The following is a 12424-nucleotide window of genomic DNA, read 5'->3' on the forward strand; positions in this document are numbered from 1 at the left end:
AGTCAATAAAAAGAAGGGAAGTGCAAGTGAAGCTGCCATTGTGAGTGTGGCCATTGTTGGAGTGGGGCAGTGTTAGAGTGGTCGGGCTTTGGCGAGAAATGAACAAATTTCACGACACACACCGGTGATAATAAACCTGATTCTGATTCTGAATGGATGGAGACTAAGGATGCTGAGTTGTTTTCTTTGTGGAACTTGGGCTTGAGAAGTTGGAGCCAAAGCTCTGTAAGAAAGGGCTGAGAAAGTGACTTAGGTGAGTGCAAAACGCAAAGGTTTCAGAGAGAAGGCACAGGTAAGAACAGATGAGATTTTTTTTATATTGTCTGTAAATCCTTCGTCCTTAGTTCAAGTATAGGCAGAATGGTTAAGGTGGTGGAATGCTCCTCCTGTAAAAAGTGGGATTTCAGGGTAGCTGACAGTCTTCCTGATGGCTATATCTGTAGAGAGTGCATCCAACTTCAGCTCCTGGCTGACAAAGCTAAGGAACTGGAGCTGAAGCTAGATATACTCAGAGCCACCTGAGAGGCTGAATACCTCATAGATGAAGTGTTGTGTATGTGGCCAGGTTACACAACAAAGCTATAAATAAGAACGCTGGAGACGGGAGCTAAGTTAACAGGGTTCTTTACTGACTGAAACCAAACTGAACACACATGTACAGATCAATACGTGCCTAATAGCGCATGTTCAATATCAGACATCCCACTGCTCTTGGAAGTTCTGGGAGTCTCCCGCATATTGATAGCGGCTTCCTGATGCCCGCAAATTATATACAATATCCTGGAATTCGATTTTTTTGAGAGCGAGCAAGCAAGAGGGAGAGAGAGAGAGAGAGACAGAAACAGAGACAAAGAGAGCGAGTGACAGATGTAGCGAGAGAGTGACAGAGACAGCATCCTGACTGGTCTCTCTTTGTGAGAAGTAGACCTATCAGTTTTCTCTGTGGGCAGGCTTTACAGTCCACCTCTCTCTCTCTTTCATTGTCCATCAGTTCAGTTTAGTGTCCTGCAGCGCCGTGGCAGAGTGTTCCAAAAAAAGAAAATATAAAACGTACTTCACCCCAGACTACACTAAAGTGCACCCCTGCCTAATAGGGGTCAAAAATAATGACAGTGTTGCTCACTGCACTGTTTGCAACAGTGACTTTTCTATTGCCCATGGTGGGTTAAATGACTGTTGAGGTGAGTTTAACAGGTGTCATTCATTTATTAGCATAGCTAACATTATTTAAACTAGCTGGCTAGCTGCTAAGGAGATTCTTTATTGATGTCCTACGTGATGAGGCCAAACTCCCTGTAGACTTGCCACATCACAGTACAAGGAAAGTTTGCAAAAGAAATAGAAAAGCTACTTGCATTAGCATTTAGCTATTAGCATTGAGATTGCCAACAAAATACCCAACAAGAAATATATATATATATATGTGTGTGTAAATAGTTTCAATATGTGATCAAATAAATTGTTGTGTTCTTTCATAATCAAATGTCCTGTATACATACACCCTTGGAGGTCAACTGGGGCTGGGGGGATATGGGGTTGCGGGGGGCAGGGGTGGTGGTGCTACCTCCCTGAAATGAGGTGAGATGTCTGCAATATGCGCCTAATAGCACATTCAATGGCATGTTACTACAACATAAAGTAGTCCCTTATTATAATGTAGGCTATACAGTACACTCCTCCCCTTTTATTTTAATGGTGTATCAACTTTTTTTTTACTGAGGCACTATGCTAAGCAAATATGTTTACTCCTAAAATACCATTTGTTTACTTAGTAAAGTAATAATATCAAATTATAACAAAGTAATGTAATAATATCAAATTATAACAAGCCTTTTTTTTACTTTTGGTCTAAGACCCATTTATAACTCAAGTCTCGGGGGGGGTGTGTGGTGATATCACGTGTAATAACGAGTAATGATGTGTCAGAATGTGAGTGGAGAGAGTTCTGAGCATGCGCAGAAATGATAGAATGATCTGGAACACTGCATGGTAAAAATGTGGTTCAGTTTTATTGTTGTAAATAAAAGTTCTAATTCTTCCAGAATATGATTCTTTATTGTTAACCCACGGTACATACTAATATAAAGAACACAACATGGTGTCAGAAGTTGGTCTGGATGAATAATACTTTCGCTAACATGGGAGAAGTGAAGATAATTGAAGGAAAAAGAGTTTGAACTGTTTTGGTGTTTGCTAACAGTTTAAAAATGGAAGGTTTTCCGCCTCCGCCAACACTTCAGCTGACTGGAAATGTAGTTAAGAACTGGAGAAAATTCAAGCAGCGTTTTGAAATATATTTATTGGTGATCTGAGCAGATAAAAAATGGGAAAAAAACGAAAGCGACACACATCAAAGTTGCTGGTGAACACAGCAGGCCAGGCAGCATCTCTAGGAAAAGGTACAGTCGACGTTTCAGACCGAGACCCTTTGTCAGGTCTTGAAGGGTCTCGGCCTGAAACGTCAACTGTACCTCTTCCTAGAGATGCTGCCTGGCCTGCTGCCTTCACCAGCAAGTTTGATGTGTGTTGCTTGAATTTCCAGCATCTGCAGAATTCCTGTTGTTTGCATTTTTTAAAAAACGAAAGCTGCGCTTCTATTCCACGTAATAGATGACGACACAATTGTGGTATATAATCACTTTGTTTTTGAAGATAGAGATAATTTAAATTTGAAGTCAATAATGGACAAATTTGAAGTATTTTGTATATCGAAGCGTAATGTGACGTATCAGCGGTATAAATTTTTCAAATGTACGCAGAGAGCTGCTGAAACAATTGATCAATATGTTACTGAATTGAGACACCGGAGTAAAACATGCGAGCTTGCAGAATTGACAGACTCTCTCATTAAAGACAAAATTGTTTGTGGCATTCGGGATAATGGTCTGAGAGAACAAGATTTAGACTTGGAAAAAGCTTTGATGCTTTGCAAAGCTTCAGAACAGTGACATCGCAGGCTAAAGAACTTTTCACTGAGCTGCCGCGTAGACTCTGTGGAAAAGCGCGAACATATTAGAAATAATAATAGAGTGACAACAAAACCAATAGAGAGCAAGACGTCATCTGAGAAAAAAAAGCTATGTGATCGCTGTGGGCGGCGGCACCAGCCTAAACAGTGTCCAGCATATCGTAAAATGTGCAACGACTGCAGTAAGAGTAATCATTTTTCACGCTGTTGCAGAAGTAGAAAGGAAATAAAACAAGTAAATGCAGTGCTTGAAAATGAACTGGAGGAGTTTTATATAGATGTGCTTTGTGAAAACAAACAAAGTAAAAATGACTGGACTATTCCATTGCAAGTGAATCAAAACAATATTCTGTTTAAGCTTGATACTGGAGAACAAGTAAATGTTCATGCAGAATCTGAGTTTAATGCATTAATGCCAAGACCAAAGTTACATAAGACTTTTACGTGGTCAGCAACAATGAATAGATAGATAGATAGATAGACATACTTTATTAATCCCGAGGAAGATTGGGTTTCGTTACAGCTGCACCAACCAAGAATAGAGCATAAATATAGCAATACAAAACCACAAACAATCAAACAACAATATGCAAACTATGCCAGATGGAAATAAGTCCAGGACCAGCCTATTGGCTCAGGGTGTCTGACCCTCCACAGGAGGAGCTGCAAAGTTCGATGGCCACAGGCAGGAACAACCTCCCATGACACCCAGTGTTGCATCTTGGTGGAATATGGCCGGAGCCAACAGCAAAAAGTTCAATATCCGGGCTACAAACAGGTTCCTTGATCGTAATATGACCAGGATTGCACCATCTGTTGTTAACCAGAACAGGAAGCTCCCCTCCTTTACACTTAACACAAATATAGAATTGAGTCAGGTTTTATAAACAAACATAAACATTTATTAAACTCTGCTCAACAATAGTGAAAAGTAAACAAACGACTAACTTAACCGGAAGTTAACTGCTATACGGCAATTTAACAAACAGCCAAACTCTGGAATAGTTCTTAAAGTGGTAAATTCGAACACAGTCTTGAAGTGGTAGATTCAAAAGTCCAAGTGATTTATGCAGTCAATAGGGAGAGACTTCCCTGAAAGCTGATTTCTTCGAAGACATGACATTACTGCTGATCCCAGCCGAGAGATGCCTTGTCCAAAGGATTCACGACAAAGGAAATAAAATGGCTTAAAGGAACTGACCTTTCTGCTGGAGGGTGAACACTGCATAAACCTTCCTGATCTTCCAGGGGTTATCTCAGATGCGGGCCACTATTCCTGAAAGAAGATTCAATAAGGTCGATCCTTTATAAAACCGCCGAACGACACTAACTTTACTCAATCCTTCGGGTTCCCGTACTTTGGTAAGGTCTTCACTCTCCAATACTAGACTGTAAAGGTAAAACAAAGGTGCAACAAACAAAAACTGGCAGCGATTGGCGAAACTGCCAGCAACAACCTTAGCACCTTAAAATAGAAAGTAAAACTCCACTTTAAAGCGAAACTGCATCATGAGACGAATACGCAGCAAAATTAACTAACGAACGAACTAACGAACTAACTGTGACAACAGGGGTTTCCCCTTATATACCTGTTGGAACATGCCATCACATGACCTCACACCGTCAGGAAAATTACATCATGTGACCTCACACCGGCAGGAAGATTACATCACTCCACCATCACAAGACAATTACATCATGCTCACAAGATACTCAATTACATCATGGTCATAAGACAGTCACAAGATACCCATGAGGTATGTAACAAGACAAATATAAAAGTGACTGAGTATTCAGGTGCAGACATTCCAGTTAAAGGAACATATGTGGCAAAAGTATCACACAAAAATATTGTGCACATGCTGTCATTTGTGGTGGTGCCGAAGAATGTACAGTCAATACTGGATCCACCTGCCTGTGAGAGACTAAATTTGGTAAAAAGAACTTTGTCCTGGACAGTGACACAGAGTCAGAATACAGTGACAGAATGGAACGGCTAGAAGTCATAAAGAAAGCTCCCAGACCCATCCCTTTGTTACTATCATCTGACAAAGCATTACCACCAAAACCAGGAGTTGTAATTTTGCCCTCTGGAAGTAACACACGTGCATCAATGGGCCATGCATTCCATCACAATCTCACCTCTGCAGGAGGACAGAGGCCAAACTTCCCGGTACAGAACAATACTGATCTGAAGCCAAACAGTGACAGGAATCAGGATCCAATTGAAGAAGTGAAAGCACAAGTGAAGGAATTGAGAAGTTTTATTGAAATGATGAAGTCCCAGCATAAAAAAGGGATTTATCCATTGTTCTTAAGCTGCTGTTAAAGTACAGTTTTGCTGATATTAAGGATTACCTGCAGAGCTATCTGTCTGAAGTTGAAAAAAAACCACAAATCTTGGTCAAGAAAATGACACTGAAATCTATGCACTGTTTCTGAATTGTTTGGAGGATTCTATGTATGAAAAATCCCAGTTGTGAACAGTGCAAGAAGAGAGTGCATGCCTGACTCAAGAGGGAGGATTCCTTCAGATGCACACTCAGCACAAGTGTGAAAATACAACAATAGAAACATTACAGTTTGTTGCCAGAATTTGCCTCTGTTTTGATGCTGTTTCCCAGCTTCTTTGTGCAAAACAAGACACATTAGCTGAGGATTCAAAATATGTACATGCAAAAGAAACTTCCCTGCGAAGGATTAAGTGTACGATTCTCAATGAAGGAAATGATTGGTTCAAGATTCACCTTGTGCGAAAGCTGTTCTGTTTGAATGGAACTGATTTTGTCCAAGAGCTTTTAAGAGATGACCAATTTTCATCGATCTTTCCCAAGGAAATTGTTCAGGAAAAGACAGAGATGCTGGTCTTTTCGGAGATTTAAGCTTATTGAGAGTCCACAGATCTTCCATTATCTGTTCATTTGTTAACAAGTAATTTAACTGCGCAGGTGCAGGTTTTTGTCTTTTGTCTGTAATTGGAACAGGGTCATTAGGTCTCCTCCTTAGTTTCCTAGTCATTATTGGCTTTACCTCCATAGAATCTCCTGTGAGTTCCATTGTTAGCCTCTCATTCTCAATCATCTTTTTCTTTTCTTCTAACTCAATCTTTTTATCTTCAAATTCCTCCACTGCTGCTTTCTTCCCTTTAATATAATTCCTTTCCACTTGTTTTGTCTCCAGTTGCAGAAAAAGCTCTGCATTTTGTACTCTTCCATTGTATTGTTGACCTAGTTTCTTCTTCCTTTTCTGATACTCCTGCAAAGTGTCTTCCTGTAACTACTGTAGCTGTCTTTTGAGAGATGTCAATTTCTCCTGCTACATCTGCTCTTTTACTACCAGGTAGTCTTCATCATCCTGCTTATTAGCAATATCTGTTTCCCTGTCGATGTTGTCTATCTCCTGGTAATTGTAACAGTCGACAATGGGTGAGAGGAGATCTTCCCCGCCGAGCTGCCCTCCTTTGTTGACACACCTAGTGCCTTGATGGTGTGCCAATCCAACTGAATTTTCCTGAGCCATTCATGTCCCAGCAACGGTGGCCCTCCATTCTTCGGTACATAGAGGTTCAGTTGCTGTGTTTTATCTCTGTAGGTCACTGTCACTTTAATTTTACCATCGGGATGCACTTTCTGTCCTGCATAAGTTTTTAGTAGAAGTTTCGTTCGTTTCAGAGGTATGTGCGAAAACAGTCGTTTATAGCCGTGTACAGAGATCACTGTTAAAGCTGAGCCTGTGTCCAACTCCATTTTCAGTCTCACACCTGCCACTTGTGGAGCGATCCTTATTACTCTTCGATCATCTGTCTCTTTCACACTGTGAAGTTGCAGACAAGACTGTGTTGCCCTTAAGGCACTTATTTAACTTTATTAAATTTCCACTTTAAATAATTTGTATATATTTTCTAGTTGAGGTCAAAGGTTGATAACTACGTTACAGTTTAACAAAAGGTAAAAGTTATTGTCTATGGTATATCGTGGCATGTTATGACATCACTTCTGGTTTCGCGCGTCTTGTCGGTAACTCCCGGTTCGTAGAAAACAAAGGAAGCAAGGCTCACGTATACAGCATGATTTTGAAAGACTCCATTTCTATCCACAAAGAAACATTATAGAGGCGATGCCGTAAGTTCATATGACAGTAGACATGTTGAAGTAAATATATTAACGCTGATTCTGTTAAAAGAAACAACGGTTGATGAGGTTTATTTACAATGCAAATGTGGTGTCGAGAATGAAACAGACACTGAATATGCTTTGTATTATTTTATCAACAGCTCTGTCTTCATTGGCTCCGGTTTAACTTGGTGTTTAGTCAGAGTTTCAACACACTGCACAAGAACACTACAGTGAAAAGACAAAATCTTTAGATGTTTCGAAAAGTGGTACGAGGGCTCCACGATCAAGCACCAAGTCATCTGCATCCAGCAGTAGGACGTCGGCAAGTGTGGCTGCCCTCACAAGAGCTAAAGCAGAAGCCACCAAGGTGCGAGTGTCATACGCTAACCAAGAGGCCAAACTGAAGATGGAAAGGGCTGTCAGAAAAGCAGAAAGTATCACAACAGACTCACAAAACCAGTTGGAAGAAGCCCCCCAACATACTCCCCCAGCTAGCACGCCACCTGCAGCAGAACCCTTGGCACAGTATTTAGCGTGACAAGACCTCGTCAATTCAGGATTGTACCAGTTTGATGATAAGCCTGAAAATTACTGTGCGTGGTACTGCTCATTCACCAGTGCAGGCAGCGGAGTCCAGCTCACAGCAACCCAAGAGTTGGACCTTATGACTAAATGGCTGGGAAAGGAATCAAGTGAACAGGTGAAACGCATAAGCTCAGTGTATGTCAACAACCCTAAGCTAGCCTTACACAAAGCATGGGAGAGACTACAGGAGTGCTATGCGGCCCCTAAAGTTATTTCAACGGCTGGACAAGTTTCCCAGGGTGTCAGCCAAGGACCACACTAAATTACGAGAACTTGAAGATTTACTCATGGAGATTGAAGGTGCTAAAGAAGACGATTATTTAACTGGCCTGTCATATCTAGATACTTCAAGAGGAATCGGACCAATTGTGGACACACTTCCATTTGGGCTGCAGGAAAAGTGGGTGTCTACTGGCTCATGGTACAAAGGAGAGAACGGTGGTCGATTTCCTCCTTTAGAGTATTTTAGTAGGTTTGTGTGCAATGAGGCGAAGAAGTGAAACGATCCTAGCTTCATGAATCAAGGTAGCACCACACCTCATACCAAACCAGTCAAATCTATCTTGAACAATTTTAACACCAATAAACCCATCTCAGTGCACAAAATCGAAGTCTCCGCAACCAACGATGACCCTAGCAGGAATTGTCCATTGCACAACAAACCCCACCCCCCCAAAAAATGCAGAATGTTTGGAAACAAACCCTTTGATGAAAGAAAGGCCCTTCTCAAGGAAAAAAGAGTATGTTTTAAGCAACACACATAAAAGTTGCTGGTGAATGCAGCAGGCCAGGCAGCATCTCTAGGAAGAGGTGCAGTCGACGTTTCAGGCCGAGACCCTTCATCAGGACTAAGTTTTAAGTGCTGTTTTAAGTGCTGTTCCTCTACCTCCCACCTCGCTAAAGAGTGTACGTTCCCCGTAAAGTGCTCGGAATGCAACAGCACTAATCACGATGGGGCCATGCATCCTGACCCGTCACCACAAATTGCCAAGGCTCCTCCACTCCCACAAGAGGATTGGAGAGAGGGAGAGCATCACTCCAATACAGCTGTCGTCAGCTCAAGCTGCACAGAAGTTTGCAGTCCAGGTCAGTCGAGCCGTTCATGCTCAAAGATCTGCCTCACTAAGGTATACCCTAAGGGAACCAAAGACAAGGCCATTAAAACCTATGTAATTCTGGACGACCAGAGCAACTGCTCACTAGCCAGATCAGAGTTCTTCAAGTTGTTCAGCGTAAAAGGTAATCTATTCCCATACTACCTCAGAACTTGCTCCGGCATCACAGAAACATCTGGCAGGAAGGCAGAAGGCTTCCGACTCAAGTCGCTGGATGGCAAAGTTGTCATCTGTCTCCCTCCACTCTTAGAGTGCAACGAGTTCTTGAATAATCAATCCGAGATTCCGACATCAAGCGCAGTGCTACACCAGCCCCATCTCCACCACATTGCCAAGCACATCCCAGAACTGGATCCAGAAGCAGAAATACTCCTGCTACTCGGAAGAGACGTTCTTAGGGTGCACAAGGTCAGGCAGTAGGTCAATGGACCACACAACACCCCCTTCGCCCAACGTCTGGATCTGGGCTGGGTGATGATAGGGGAGGTGTGCCTTGGCAACGTACACAAACCGACAGTTAACACGCTCAAGACTAATGTGCTAGAGAGTGGCTGCCATTCAATTTTTCAGCCCTGCACAAGCTTTAAGTGTATTAAGGAAACACAACAAAACTTTAACAAGCATAGTAAAGTAATAGTCAGTCTTCGCCCAAACTGAGCACAGCAATAAACTTAGTGGAAGACACTATCTTCTTAAAAATAATAGACACAAGAGTCTTCAGAGATGAAGCAAATAATTGGGTTGCCCCATTACCGTTCAGAGAACCAGGCCAGCGCTTGCAAAACAACAAAGAGGAGGCAGTCAACTGGTTCACATCTTTACAACGAACCCTGAAAAGGAAACCTGAGATGCAGCAACAGTACGTGGAATTCATGGAGAAGATCTTTGCTAATGGGCATACTGAGGTAGCGACACCGCTGAGAGAAGATGAGGAGTGCTGGTACCTCCCAACGTTTGGGGCTTACCACCCGCAAAAGCCCAATCAGATCAGGGTGGTCTTTGACTCCAGTGCCCAGTGCGCTGGCATCTCCCTCAATGATGTTCTCCTCACAGGCCCCAACCTTAATAACTCCCTCCTTGGGGTCCTGCTGCGCTTCCGGAAAGAGAAGGTTGCGATCCTAGCGGACATCCAGCAGATGTTCCATTGTTTCTTAGTGCAGGAAGACCATCGCAACTTCCTCCATTTTTTATGGCACAAGGACAATGACACCAACAAGGAAGTCATCGAGTACGGGATGAAAGTCCATGTTTTTGGCAATAGTCCATCTCCTTCCGTGGCCATCTACGGGCTGCGAAGAGCCATCAGAGAGGGCGCACAGGACCATGGCGATGACACCGTTAAGTTTGTGGAAAGACACTTCTACGTCGATGACGGCTTGATATCAGTACAGACAGAAGCTGAAGAAATTGATCTGCTCCGACAAACACAGGCCTCACTTGCTGAGTCAAACCTCCGCTTGCACAAGTTCGCATCAAACTGTCAGGCAGCCATGGAGGCCTTCCCCCCTGATGACTGTGCTCCAGCAATCAAGGACCTAGATCTAGGTGGAGAAAGCATACACCCACAAAGGAGCTTGGGTCTCCTTTGGGAAATCACGACCGACACATTCATGTTCTCCGTGCCGACCATGAACAAACTATTCACCTGCCGTGGAGTTCTCTCCACTGTCAACAGTGTTTTCGATCCCCTGGGTCTACTGGCGCCGGTTACGATCCAGGGAAGAGCCCTCCTCAGAGAACTGACCTCTGAGCTCTCCAACTGGGACACTCCTCTACCCGAAGACAGGCTCAGCAGATGGGAAGCTTGGAGAGATTCACTTCAAGACCTAAAACAGCTTCATGTCCCACGTAGGTGCACTGTGACCTCACTCATCAAGGCCGCGCACAGAGAATTGTGCTGTTCTCGGATGCGTCAACCAAGGCCGTCGCTGCTGTGGCTTACCTGAAAGTAGTTCGGAAAGATGGTCCCACAAGGATCGGTTCTGGGGCCTCTCCTTTTTGCGATTTTTATTAACAACCGGATGGAGGGGTAGAAGGGTGGGTTGGCAAGTTTGCAGACGACACAAAGGTTGGTGGTTTTGTGGAAAGTGTAGAGGATTGTCAAAGATTGCAGAGAGACAGGATGCAGAAGTGGGCTGAGAAATGGCAGATGGAGTTCAACCCAGAGAAGTGTGAGGTGGTACACTTTGGAAGGACAAACTCCAAGGCAGAGTACAAAGTAAATGGCAGGATACTTGGTAGTGTGGAGGAGCAGAGGAACCTGGGGGTACATGTCCACAGATCCCTGAAAGTTGCCTCACAGGTACATAGGGTAGTTAAGAAAGCTTATGGGGTGTTAGCTTTCATAAGTGGAGGGATAGAGTTTAAGAGTTGCGAGGTAATGATGCAGCTCTATAAAACTCTCATTAGGCCGCACTTGGAGTATTGTGTCCAGTTCTGGTCGCCTCACTATAGGAAGGATGTGGAAGCATTGGAAAGGGTACAGAGGAGATTTACCAGGATACTGCCTGGTTTAGAGAGTATGGATTATGATCAGAGATTAAAGGAGCTAGGACTTTACTCTTTGGAGAGAAGGAGGATGAGAGGAGACACAATAGAGGTATACAAGATATTAAGAGGAATAGATAGAGTGGACAGCCAGCGCCTCTTCCCCAGGGCACCACTGCTCAATACTAGAGGACATGGCTTTAAGGTAAGGTGTGGGAAGTTCAAGGGAGATATTAGAGGAAGGTTTTTTACTCGGGGAGTGTTTGGTGCGTGGAATGCACTGCCTGAGTCAGTGGTGGAGGCAGATACACTAGTGAAATTTAAAAGACTACTAGACAGGTATATGGAGGAATTTAAGGTGGGGAGTTATATGGGAGGCAGGGTTTAGGGGTCAGCACAACATTGTGGGCTGAAGGGCCTGTACTGTGTTGTACTATTCTATGTTCTATGTTCTAAGTTGAAGTAGGATTTGTAATGGGTAAGGCAAAGCTAGCTCCTCTGTCCGAGCCTACAATCCCAAGGTTTGAACTGTGCGCAGCTGTCCTAGCTGTGGAAATGGCAGATCTTATCCAGGACGAGCTAGACCTGGAGCTGGATGACACCAAGTTCTACACAGACAGCAAAGTAGTGCTCGGCTATATCTACAATGAATCAAAACATTTCTACGTGTACGTTCACAATAGAGTTCAATGCATCCGCATGTCCTCAAAGCCCGAACAATGGCATTACGTACGTACAGAGGAAAACCCTGTAGACTACGCATCGAGATCCTTACCTGCATCCCGTTTGGTGCAGACTTCCTGGTTCCCCCGCTATTCAAAAGTAAAGCATTCCTATGAAACCTTTTGTAAACCAAAATGGTGTAAAGCGAAGAAGTAATTACCGTTAATTCATATGGGAAAAATTTTTGAGCATTCCCAGACCCAAAAAATAACTACCAAATCATACCAAAAATCGGCACGTACACGCATGCGCACACATCTGCCTGCACAGGGCTTTACAGTCATGGTAGTCTTTCTCAGGGTAAGCACAAGTTTAAAGCGGGCGCCTTTTCTTGTAAAAGTGAAAATCCTCTTCGGATTTCTTTCAGTTATCGAAAACAGGTACTAATGTAGGTCTTTCGTAAAAGCGAAGTGGTGTAAAGTGAACTTCCA

The sequence above is a fragment of the Mobula hypostoma genome, chromosome 9, assembly GCF_963921235.1.
Source record: "Mobula hypostoma chromosome 9, sMobHyp1.1, whole genome shotgun sequence".
Classification (NCBI taxonomy): Eukaryota; Metazoa; Chordata; class Chondrichthyes; order Myliobatiformes; family Myliobatidae; genus Mobula; species Mobula hypostoma.